Consider the following 11,851-nt stretch of genomic DNA (forward strand, 5'->3'; position numbering starts at 1 on the left):
GGAACCCTACAAACTGACATCAGGAACCTGGACTGCTGAGTTTTCTTTCCCAGGGAAAATGGAAAAAGGATGTGCCCAGGGGCCCCTGGCCCTGACTGCAAAAAATCCTTATATTGAAGGATGGACCCCACACCGAAGTTGTCCCCACCTCAAACTTGTGCTGCCCTGATACACCCAAGGGAGCCCTACAAACTGACATCAGGAACCTGGACTGCTGAGTTTTCTTTCCCAGGGAAAATGGAAAAAGGATGTGCCCAGGGGCTCCTGGTCCTGGGCTGGGACATCACTGCAAAGAATCTTTATATCGAAGCATGGACCCCACACCGAAGTTGTCCCCACCTCAAACTTGTGCTGCCCTGATAGACCCAAGGGAACCCTACAAACTGACATCAGGAACCTGGACTGCTGAGTTTTCTTTCCCAGGGAAAATGGAAAAAGGATGTGCCCAGGGGCCCCTGTCCCTGACTGCAAAAAATCCTTATATCGAAGGATGGACCCCACACCGAAGTTGTCCCCACCTCAAACTTGTGCTGCCCTGATAGACCCAAGGGAGCCCTACAAACTGACATCAGGAACCTGGACTGCTGAGTTTTCTTTCCCAGGGAAAATGGAAAAAGGATGTGCCCAGGGGCCCCTGGCCCTGGGCTGTGGCCTCACTACAAAAAATCCTTATATCGAAGGATGGACCCCACACCGAAGTTGTCCCCACCTCAAACTTGTGCTGCCCTGATAGACCCAAGGGAGCCCTACAAACTGACATCAGGAACCTGGACTGCTGAGTTTTCTTTCCCAGGGAAAATGGAAAAAGGATGTGCCCAGGGGCCCCTGGCCCTGACTGCAAAAAATCCTTATATCGAAGGATGGACCCCAGACCGAAGTTGTCCCCACCTCAAACATGTGCTGCCCTGATACACCCAAGGGAACCCTACAAACTGACATCAGGAACCTGGACTGCTGAGTTTTCTTTCCCACGGAAAATGGAAAAAGGATGTGCCCAGGGGCCCCTGGCCCTGACTGCAAAAAATCCTTATATCGAAGGATGGACCCCACACCGAGTTCATCCCCACCTCAAACTTGTGCTGCCCTGATAGACCCAAGGGAGCCCTACAAACTGACATCAGGAACCTGGACTGCTGAGTTTTCTTTCCCAGGGAAAATGGAAAAAGGATGTGTCCAGGGGCCCCCTGGCCCTGGGCCCCTGGCCCTGACTGCAAAAAATCCTTATATCGAAGGATGGACCCCACACCGAAGTTGTCCCCACCTCAAACTTGTGCTGCCCTGACAGACGCAAGGGAGCCCTACAAACTGACATCAGGAACCTGGACTGCTGAGTTTTCTTTCCCAGGGAAAATGGAAAAAGGATGTGCCCAGGGTCCCCTGGCCCTGACTGCAAAAAATCCTTATATCGAAGGATGGACCCCACACCGAAGTTGTCCCCACCTCAAACTTGTGCTGCCCTGATAGACCCAAGGGAGCACTACAAACTGACATCAGGAACCTGGACTGCTGAGTTTCTTTCCCAGGGAAAATGGAAAAAGGATGTGCCCAGGGTCCCCTGGCCCTTGGCTGGAGCCTCTCTGCAAAGAATCCTTATATCGAAGGATGGACACCACACCGAAGATGTCCGCACCTCTAACTTGTGCTGCCCTGATAGACCCAAGGGAGCCCTACAAACTGACATCAGGAACCTGGACTGCTGAGTTTTCTTTCCCAGGGAAAATGATAAAAGGATGTGCCCAGGGGCCCATGGCCCTGATTGCAAAAAATCCTTATATCGAAGGATGGACCCCACACCGAAGTTGTCCCCACCTCACACTTGTGCTGCCCTGATACACCCAAGGGAGCCCTACAAACTGACATCAGGAACCTGGACTGCTGAGTTTTCTTTCCCAGGGAAAATGGAAAAAGGATGTGCCCAGGGGCCCCTGGCCCTGGGCTGGGCCCTCACTGCAAAGAATCCTTATATCGAAGGATGGACCCCACACCGAAGTTGTCCCCACCTCAAACTTGTGCTGCCCTGATAGACCCAAGGGAGCCCTACAAACTGACATCAGGAACCTAGACTGCTGAGTTTTCTTTCCCAGGGAAAATGTAAAAAGGTTGTGCCCAGGGGCCCCTGGCCCTGACTGCAAAAAATCCTTATATCGAAGGATGGACCCCACACCGAATTTGTCCCCACCTCAAACTTGTGCTGCCCTGATAGACCCAAGGGAGCCCCACAAACTGACATCAGGAACCTGGACTGCTGAGTTTTCTTTCCCAGGGAAAATGGAAAAAGGATGTGCCCAGGGGCCCCTGGCCCTGACTGCAAAAAATCCTTATATCGAAGGATGGACCCCACACCGAAGTTGTCCCCACCTCAAACTTGTGCTGCCCTGATAGACCCAAGGGAACCCTACAAACTGACATCAGGAACCTGGACTGCTGAGTTTTCTTTCCCAGGGAAAATGGAAAAAGGATGTGCCCAGGGGCCCCTGGCCCTGACTGCAAAAAATCCTTATATCGAAGGATGGACCCCACACCGAAGTTGTCCCCACCTCAAAGTTGTGCTGCCCTGATAGACCCAAGGGAGCCCTACAAACTGACATCAGGAACCTGGACTGCTGAGTTTTCTTTCCCAGAGAAAATGGAAAAAGGATGTGCCCAGGGGCCCCTGGCCCTGACTGCAAAAAATCCTTCTATCGAAGGATGGAGCCCGCACCGAATTTGTCCCCACCTCAAACTTGTGCTGCCCTGATAGACCCAAGGGAGCCCTACAAACTGACATCAGGAACCTGGACTGCTGAGTTTTCTTTCCCAGGGAAAATGGAAAAAGGATGTGCCCAGGGGCCCCTGGCCCTGGGCTGGGACCTCACTGCAAAGAATCCTTATATCGAAGCATGGACCCCACACCGAAGTTGTCCCCACCTCTAACTTGTGCTGCCCTGATAGACCCAAGGGAACCCTACAAACTGACATCAGGAACCTGGACTGCTGAGTTTTCTTTCCCAGGGAAAATGGAAAAAGGATGTGCCCAGGGGCCCCTGGCCCTGACTGCAAAAAATCCTTATATCGAAGGATGGACCCCACACCGAAGTTGTCCCCTCCTCAAACTTGTGCTGCCCTGATAGACCCAAGGGAGCCCTACAAACTGACATCAGGAACCTGGACTGATGAGTTTTCTTTCCCAGGGAAAATGGAAAAAGGGTGTGCCCAGGGGCCCCTGGCCCTGGGCTGGGGCCTCACTGCAAAGAATCCTTATATCGAAGGATGGACCCCACACCGAAGTTGTCCCCACCTCAAACTTGTGCTGCCCTGATAGACCCAAGGGAGCCCTACAAACTGACATCAGGAACCTGGACTGCTGAGTTTTCTTTCCCAGGGAAAATGGAAAAAGGATGTGCCCAGGGGCCCCTGGCCCTGACTGCAAAAAATCCTTATATCGAAGGATGGAGCCCACACCGAATTTGTCCCCACCTCAAACTTGTGCTGCCCTGATACACCCAAGGGAGCCCTACAAACTGACATCAGGAACCTGGACTGCTGAGTTTCTTTCCCAGGGAAAATCGAAAAAGGATGTGCCCAAGGGCCTCTGGCCCTGGGCTGGGGCCTCACTACAAAAAATCCTTATATCGAAGGATGGACCCCACACCGAAGTTGTCCCCACCTCAAACTTGTGCTGCCCTGATAGACCCAAGGGAGCCCTACAAACTGACATCAGGAACCTGGACTGCTGAGTTTTCTTTCCCAGGGAAAATGGAAAAAGGATGTGCCCAGGGGCCCCTGGCCCTGACTGCAAAGAATCCTTATATCGAAGGATGGACCCCACACCGAAGTTGTCCCCACCTCAAACTTGTGCTGCCCTGATGGACCCAAGGGAGCCCTACAAACTGACATCAGGAACCTGGACTGCTGAGTTTTCTTTCCCAGGGAAAATGGAAAAAGGATGTGCCCAGGGGCCCCTGGCCCTGGGCTGGGGCCTCACTGCAAAGAATCCTTATATCGAAGGATGGACCCCACACCGAAGTTGTCCCCACCTCAAACTTGTGCTGCCCTGATAGACCCAAGGGAGCCCTACAAACTGACATCAGGAACGTGGACTGCTGAGTTTTCTTTCCCAGGGAAAATGGAAAAAGGATGTGCCCAGGGGCCCCTGGCCCTGACTGCAAAAAATCCTTATATCGAAGGATGGAGCCCACACCGAAGTTGTCCCCTCCTCAAACTTGTGCTGCCCTAATAGACCCAAGGGAGCCCTACAAACTGACATCAGGAACCTGGACTGCTGAGTTTTCTTTCCCAGGGAAAATCGAAAAAGGATGTGCCCAGGGGCCCCTGGCCCTGACTGCAAAAAATCCTTATATCGAAGGATGGAGCCCACACCGAATTTATCCCCACCTCAAACTTGTGCTGCCCTGATAGACCCAAGGGAGCCCTACAAACTGACATCAGGAACCTGGACTGCTGAGTTTTCTTTCCCAGGGAAAATGGAAAAAGGATGTGCCCAGGGGCCCCTGGCCCTGGACTGGGGCCTCACTGCAAAGAATCTTTATATCAAAGGATGGACCCCACACCGAAGTTGTCCCCACCTCAAACTTGTGCTGCCCTGATAGACCCAAGGGAGCCCTACAAACTGACATCAGGAACCTGGACTGCTGAGTTTTCTTTCCCAGGGAAAATGGAAAAAGGATGTGCCCAGGGGCCCCTGGCCCTGACTGCAAAAAATCCATATATCGAAGGATGGACCCCACACCGAATTTGTCCCCACCTCAAATTTGTGCTGCCCTGATAGACCCAAGGGAGCCCTACAAACTGACATCAGGAACCTGGACTGCTGAGTTTTCTTTCCCAGGGAAAATGGAAAAAGGATGTGCCCAGGGGCCCCTGGCCCTGACTGCAAAAAATCCTTATATCGAAGGATGGACCCCACACCAAAGTTGTCCCCACCTCTAACTTGTGCTGCCCTGATACACCCAAGGGAACCCTACAAACTGACATCAGGAACCTGGACTGCTGAGTTTTCTTTCCCAGGGAAAATGGAAAAAGGTTGTGCCCAGGGGCCCCTGGCCCTGACTGCAAAAAATCCTTATATCGAAGGATGGAGCCCACACCGAAGTTGTCCCCACCTCAAACTTGTGCTGCCCTGATAGACCCAAGGGAACCCTACAAACTGACATCAGGAACCTGGACTGCTGAGTTTTCTTTCCCAGGGAAAATGGAAAAAGGATGTGCCCAGGGTCCCCTGGCCCTGGGCTGGGGCCTCTCTGCAAAGAATCCTTATATCGAAGGATGGACCCCGCGCCAAAGATGTCCTCACCTCAAACTTGTGCTGCCCTGATACACCCAAGGGAGCCCTACAAACTGACATCACGAACCTGGACTGCTGAGTTTTCTTTCCCAGGGAAAATGGAAAAACATTGTGCCAAGGGGCCTCTGGCCCTGACTGCAAAAAATCCTTAAATCGAATGATGGACACCACACCGAAGTTGTCCCCTCCTCAAACTTGTGCTGCCCTAATAGACCCAAGGGAGCCCTACAAACTGACATCACGAACCTGGACTGCTGAGTTTTCTTTCCCAGGGAAAATCGAAAAAGGATGTGCCCAGGGGCCCCTGGCCCTGGGCTGGGGCCTCACTACAAAAAATCCTTATATCGAAGGATGGACCCCACACCGAAGTTGTCCCCACCTCAAACTTGTGCTGCCCTGATAGACCCAAGGGAGCCCTACAAACTGACATCAGGAACCTGGACTGCTGAGTTTTCTTTCCCAGGGAAAATGGAAAAAGGATGTGCCCAGGGGCCCCTGGCCCTGACTGCATAAAATCCTTATATTGAAGGATGGACCCCACACCGAAGTTGTCCCCACCTCAAACTTGTGCTGCCCTGATAGACCCAAGGGAGCCCTACAAACTGACATCAGGAACCTGGACTGCTGAGTTTTCTTTCCCAGAGAAAATGGAAAAAGGATGTGCCCAGGGGCCCCTGGCCCCGACTGCAAAAAATCATTCTATCGAAGGATGGAGCCCGCACCGAATATGTCCCCACCTCAAACTTGTGCTGCCCTGATACACCCAAGGGAGCCCTACAAACTGACATCAGGAACCTGGACTGCTGAGTTTTCTTTCCCAGGGAAAATGGAAAAAGGATATGCCCAGGGGCCCCTGGCCCTGGGCCGGGACCTCACTGCAAAGAACCTTTATATCGAAGCATGGACCCCACACCGAAGTTGTCCCCACCTCAAACTTGTGCTGCCCTGATAGACCCAAGGGAACCCTACAAACTGACATCAGGAACCTGGACTGCTGAGTTTTCTTTCCCAGGGAAAATGGAAAAAGGATGTGCCCAGGGGCCCCTGTCCCTGACTGCAAAAAATCCTTATATCGAAGGATGGACCCCACACCGAAGTTGTCCCCACCTCAAACTTGCGCTGCCCTGATACACCCAAGGGAACCCTACAAACTGACATCAGGAACCTGGACTGCTGAGTTTTCTTTCCCAGGGAAAATGGAAAAAGGATGTGCCCAGGGGCCCCTGGCCCTGACTGCAAAAAATCCTTATATCGAAGGATGGACCCCACACCGAGTTCATCCCCACCTCAAACTTGTGCTGCCCTGATAGACGCAAGGGAGCCCTACAAACTGATATCAGGAACCTGGACTGCTGAGTTTTCTTTCCCAGGGAAAATGGAAAAAGGATGTGCCCAGGGACCCCTGGCCCTGGGCTGGGGCCTCACTGCAAAGAATCCTTATATCGAAGCATGGACCCCACACCGAAGTTGTCCCCACCTCAAACTTGTGCTGCCCTGATAGACCCAAGGGAGCCCTACAAACTGACATCAGGAACCTGGACTGCTGAGTTTTCTTTCCCAGGGAAAATGTAAAAAGGTTGTGCCCAGGGGCCCCTGGCCCTGACTGCAAAAAATCCTTATATCGAAGGATGGACCCCACACCGAAGTTGTCCCCACCTCAAACTTGTGCTGCCCTGATACACCCAAGGGAACCCTACAAACTGACATCAGGAACCTGGACTGCTGAGTTTTCATTCCCAGGGAAAATGGAAAAAGGATATGCCCAGGGGCCTCTGGCCCTCGGCTGGGGCCTCACTACAAAAAATCCTTATATCGAAGGATGGACCCCACACCGAAGTTGTCCCCACCTCACACTTGTGCTGCCCTGATACACCCAAGGGAGCCCTACAAACTGACATCAGGAACATGGACTGCTGAGTTTTCTTTCCCAGGGAAAATGGAAAAAGGGTGTGCCCACGGGCCCCTGGCCCTGACTGCAAAAAATCCTTATATCGAAGGATGGACCCCACACCGAAGTTGTCCCCTCCTCAAACTTGTGCTGCCCTGATAGACCCAAGGGAGCCCTACAAACTGACATCAGGGACCTGGACTGCTGAGTTTTCTTTCCCAGGGAAGATGGAAAAAGGATGTGCACAGGGGCCCCTGGCCCTGGGCTGGGGCCTCACTGCAAAGAATCCTTATATCGAAGGATGGACCCCACACCGAAGTTGTCCCCACCTCAAACTTGTGCTGCCCTGATAGACCCAAGGGAGCCCTACAAACTGACATCAGGAACCTGGACCTGCAAAATAGCCCGGAAAAATGGCCAAAGGGTATGCCCAGGGACCCTTAGACCAGGACTGGCACCTGACTGCAAAAAAAGACTTATATTGAAGGATGGATCGCAGGACGAATTTGTCTCCACCTCAAAATTCTGCTGCCCTCATAGACCCAAGGTAGCCCTGCAAACTGACATCAGGAACCTGGACTGGTGAGTTTTCTTTCCCAGGGAAAATGGCCAAAGGATGTGCCCAGGGGCCCCTGACCCTGAGCTGGGCCCTGACTGATAAATATCCTTATATCGAAGGATGTACCCCAGAACAAAGTAGTCCCCACTTCAAACTTGTGGTGCCCTGAGACACCAAAGTGAGCCCTACAAACTGACATCAGGAACCTGGACTGCTGAGTTTTCTTTCCAAAAGGAAAGGAATAAAGCATGTGCCCAGAAGCCCCTGGTCCTGGGCTAGGTCCTCACTGCAAAAAATCCTTATATCAAAGGATGTACCCCAGACCAAATTTGTCCCCACCTCAAATTTGTGCTGCCCTGAGAGACCAAAGGGAGCCCTACAAACTGACATCAGGAACCTGGACTGGTGAGTTTTCTTTCCTAGGGAAAATGGCCAAAGGATGTGCCCAGGGGCCCCTGGCCCTGGGCTGGGGCCTCACTTCAAAAAATCCTTATATCAAAGGATGTACCCCAGACCAAATTTGTCCCCACCTCAAATTTGTGCTGCCCTGAGAGATCAAAAGGAGCCCTACAAACTGACAGCATGAACCTGGACTGGTGAGTTTTCTTTCCCAGGGAAAATGGAAAAAGGATGTGCCCAGGGGCCCCTGGCCCTGACTGCAAAAAATCCTTATATCGAAGGATGGACCCCACACCGAGTTCATCCCCACCTCAAACTTGTGCTGCCCTGATAGACCCAAGGGAGCCCTACAAACTGACATCAGGAACCTGGACTGCTGAGTTTTCTTTCCCAGGGAAAATCGAAAAAGGATGTGCCCAGGGGCCCCTGGCCCTGGGCTGGGGCCTCACTACAAAAAATCCTTCTATCGAAGGATGGACCCCACACCGAAGTTGTCCCCACCTCAAACTTGTGCTGCCCTGATAGACCCAAGGGAGCCCTACAAACTGACATCAGGAACCTGGACTGCTGAGTTTTCTTTCCCAGGGAAAATGGAAAAAGGATGTGCCCAGGGGCCCCTGGCCCTGACTGCAAAAAATCCTTATATCGAAGGATGGACCCCACACCGAAGTTGTCCCCACCTCAAACTTGTGCTGCCCTGATAGACCCAAGGGAACCCTACAAACTGACATCAGGAACCTGGACTGCTGAGTTTTCTTTCCCAGACAAAATGGAAAAAGGATGTGCCCAGGGGCCCCTGTCCCTGACTGCAAAAAATCCTTATATCGAAGGATGGACCCCACACCGAAGTTGTCCCCACCTCAAACTTGTGCTGCCCTGATACACCCAAGGGAGCCCTACAAACTGACATCAGGAACCTGGACTGCTGAGTTTTCTTTCCCAGGGAAAATGGAAAAAGGATGTGCCCAGGGGCCTCTGGCCCTGGGCTGTGGCCTCACTACAAAAAATCCTTATATCGAAGGATGGACCCCACACCGAAGTTGTCCCCACCTCAAACTTGTGCTGCCCTGATACACCCAAGGGAACCCTACAAACTGACATCAGGAACCTGGACTGCTGAGTTTTCTTTCCCAGGGAAAATGGAAAAAGGATGTGCCCAGGGGCCCCTGGCCCTGACTGCAAAAAATCCTTATATCGAAGGATGGACCCCACACCGAGTTCATCCCCACCTCAAACTTGTGCTGCCCTGATAGACCCAAGGGAGCCCTACAAACTGACATCAGGAACCTGGACTGCTGAGTTTTCTTTCCCAGGGAAAATGGAAAAAGGATGTGTCCAGGGGCCCCCTGGCCCTGGGCCCCTGGCCCTGACTGCAAAAAATCCTTATATCGAAGGATGGACCCCACACCGAAGTTGTCCCCACCTCAAACTTGTGCTGCCCTGACAGACGCAAGGGAGCCCTACAAACTGACATCAGGAACCTGGACTGCTGAGTTTTCTTTCCCAGGGAAAATGGAAAAAGGATGTGCCCAGGGTCCCCTGGCCCTGACTGCAAAAAATCCTTATATCGAAGGATGGACCCCACACCGAAGTTGTCCCCACCTCAAACTTGTGCTGCCCTGATAGACCCAAGGGAGCCCTACAAACTGACATCAGGAACCTGGACTGCTGAGTTTTCTTTCCCAGGGAAAATGGAAAAAGGATGTGCCCAGGGGCCCCTGGCCCTGACTGCAAAAATTCCTTATATCGAAGGATGGACCCCACACCGAATTTGTCCCCACCTCAAACTTGTGCTGCCCTGATAGACCCAAGGGAGCACTACAAACTGACATCAGGAACCTGGACTGCTGAGTTTCTTTCCCAGGGAAAATGGAAAAAGGATGTGCCCAGGGTCCCCTGGCCCTTGGCTGGAGCCTCTCTGCAAAGAATCCTTATATCGAAGGATGGACACCACACCGAAGATGTCCGCACATCTAACTTGTGCTGCCCTGATAGACCCAAGGGAGCCCTACGAACTGACATCAGGAACCTGGACTGCTGAGTTTTCTTTCCCAGGGAAAATGATAAAAGGGTGTGCCCAGGGGCCCATGGCCCTGATTGCAAAAAATCCTTATATCGAAGGATGGACCCCACACCGAAGTTGTCCCCACCTCAAACTTGTGATGCCCTGATAGACCCAAGGGAGCCCTACAAACTGACATCAGGAACCTGGACTGCTGAGTTTTCTTTCCCAGGGAAAATGGAAAAAGGATGTGCCCAGGGGCCCCTGGCCCTGGGCTGGGGCCTCACTGCAAAGAATCCTTATATCGAAGGATGGACCCCACACCGAAGTTGTCCCCACCTCAAACTTGTGCTGCCCTGATAGACCCAAGGGAGCCCTACAAACTGACATCAGGAATCTAGACTGCTGAGTTTTCTTTCCCAGGGAAAATGTAAAAAGGTTGTGCCCAGGGGCCCCTGGCCCTGACTGCAAAAAATCCTTATATCGAAGGATGGAGCCCACACCGAGTTTGTCCCCACCTCAAACTTGTGCTGCCCTGATACACCCAAGGGAGCCCTACAAACTGACATCAGGAACCTGGACTGCTGAGTTTTCTTTCCCAGGGAAAATGGAAAAAGGATGTGCCCAGGGGCCCCTGGCCCTGACTGCAAAAAATCCTTATATCGAAGGATGGACCCCACACCGAAGTTGTCCCCACCTCAAACTTGTGCTGCCCTGATAGACCCAAGGGAACCCTACAAACTGACATCAGGAACCTGGACTGCTGAGTTTTCTTTCCCAGGGAAAATGGAAAAAGGATGTGCCCAGGGGCCCCTGGCCCTGACTGCAAAAAATCCTTATATTGAAGGATGGACCCCACACCGAAGTTGTCCCCACCTCAAACTTGTGCTGCCCTGATACACCCAAGGGAGCCCTACAAACTGACATCAGGAACCTGGACTGCTGAGTTTTCTTTCCCAGGGAAAATGGAAAAAGGATGTGCTCAGGGGCTCCTGGCCCTGGGCTGGGACATCACTGCAAAAAATCCTTATATCGAAGCATGGACCCCACACCGAAGTTGTCCCCACCTCAAACTTGTGCTGCCCTGATAGACCCAAGGGAACCCTACAAACTGACATCAGGAACCTGGACTGCTGAGTTTTCTTTCCCAGGGAAAATGGAAAAAGGATGTGCCCAGGGGCCCCTGTCCCTGACTGCAAAAAATCCTTCTATCGAAGGATGGACCCCACACCGAAGTTGTCCCCACCTCAAACTTGTGCTGCCCTGATACACCCAAGGGAGCCCTACAAACTGACATCAGGAACCTGGACTGCTGAGTTTTCTTTCCCAGGGAAAATGGAAAAAGGATGTGCTCAGGGGCTCCTGGCCCTGGGCTGGGACATCACTGCAAAAAATCCTTATATCGAAGCATGGACCCCACACCGAAGTTGTCCCCACCTCAAACTTGTGCTGCCCTGATAGACCCAAGGGAACCCTACAAACTGACATCAGGAACCTGGACTGCTGAGTTTTCTTTCCCAGGGAAAATGGAAAAAGGATGTGCCCAGGGGCCCCTGTCCCTGACTGCAAAAAATCCTTCTATCGAAGGATGGACCCCACACCGAAGTTGTCCCCACCTCAAACTTGTGCTGCCCTGATAGACCCAAGGGAGCCCTACAAACTGACATCAGGAACCTGGACTGCTGAGTTTTCTTTCCCAGGGAAAATGGAAAAAGGATG

This window comes from Lonchura striata, chromosome 27 (assembly GCF_046129695.1).
Source record: "Lonchura striata isolate bLonStr1 chromosome 27, bLonStr1.mat, whole genome shotgun sequence".
In the NCBI taxonomy this organism is placed as follows: Eukaryota; Metazoa; Chordata; class Aves; order Passeriformes; family Estrildidae; genus Lonchura; species Lonchura striata.